Source organism: Mauremys mutica, chromosome 8 (genome assembly GCF_020497125.1).
Source record: "Mauremys mutica isolate MM-2020 ecotype Southern chromosome 8, ASM2049712v1, whole genome shotgun sequence".
NCBI lineage: Eukaryota > Metazoa > Chordata > Testudines > Geoemydidae > Mauremys > Mauremys mutica.
Window position 1 is genome coordinate 31,068,392 of NC_059079.1, and position 1,591 is coordinate 31,069,982.

The window sequence follows — 1,591 nt, forward strand, 5'->3', positions numbered from 1 at the left end:
AAAGCTAGTCTTGTGCGTAAAGGTAAGCATGTACATATGTGTTTGCAGAAAAGGACCCTAATTTGAATGAACAATTTTTATCCTATGAGATGTTCACAAACTAATCACTTTGACTATCTGCTGGGCTAACTATGGTTTGTGTTTGGTCATTTAAGTCACATGCTACTGTGTATGTTTTCTGATTGCATGATTAAATCTGGAGAGTAATGAATGCCAAAGAATAAATAATGATGAGTGAATATTCTTATTTAAACATCATGACTAATGTGTGAATGTGACTATGCGTACTTGTACAGAGAACAGACAAGAATCTATTCATGCAAATGCTGGCAAATAGTGTATAAAAAGGGACATGATTATGCTGGTAACAAAGAATCTTCCTAAACATTTGTCATAATGGCTATTTGTACAGTATTCTACCAGCTCTGCTACATAGTATTCTTCAGTGCAATAGAAAACACTTATTAATGTTTCCTACGAGAAATGTGAATCTGTGAGGATATTATATTCTCAGGGCATTATCACAAATTGAATCCCTTCATCCAAAATAAATTAAATATATGTTTTCTGGACTACAGTACAGCAGTGGAGGAAAAAAGTCAAATGGCTTAATCAATAACTTTTTAATTTTAGGACTCAGTCTTTCTGCTCCAGACCTCTCCCCCATGGCATCAGTGATGACAGATAAGGAATGTTTTAAGGGGTGAAACTCCTCAGAGTTGCAACCCAGTTGGAAACTACCTCAGTTGGAAAATTCTCAGTGGTTTCAACCAGTTATTGCAATAGGTGAAACAAACTTCTGGCCCAATAGCACATCTCAAGGGCACACTTTGCATCAGCCACACAAACAGTGGTTGGGACCGAGGAAAGGGATTTACAGTATTACATTCAAGGTCTGCCCAGATTCTCTGAGATTCCTCCTGCAGTCCCAGAGTAGCTGGATCATTCTACTAAAATGTTTGTACTAGAATGATCAGCTACTCATAATGACAGCCCCTGAGCTTGGAAGCAAGTTTCTGAAGAGGGACAGAGGGTGGGTAGGAAGCAGAAGAGACATGGTTATAATAATAATATATGGAGATATACCTATCTCATAGAACTGGAGGGGACCCTGAAAGGTCATCAAGTCCAACCCCTTGCCTTCACTAGCAGCACCAAAGACTGATTTTGCCCCAGATCCCTAAGTGGCCCCCTCAAGGATTGAACTCACAACCCTGGGTTTAGTAGGCCAATTCTCAAGCTGGCCAGTGGATGGAGAATATTTCTCAGCCAGTTCAGTTGGGGCTCACGTGGAGGTATTGTGCTCCTCAGGGCAGCACAAAACAGGGCTGTGGCTTAATGCTGGCTGTGTCAAAGTAGCACAAATAAATAGTTTCCTATATTTTATTATTTGTAATGTGCACGTTATGTAGTGAGGCCCCAGTTCAGTAAAGAACTTGAGCATTGGATCAATTTACCAAATGTCATGGTGGATTCTTCATCACTGACAATTTTTAAATAAAGATTGGATGGTGTTATAAAAGATATGCTCCAGGAATTATTCTGGGTAAGCTCTGTGGCCTTTATTATAAAAGAGTCAGACTAGATCAAT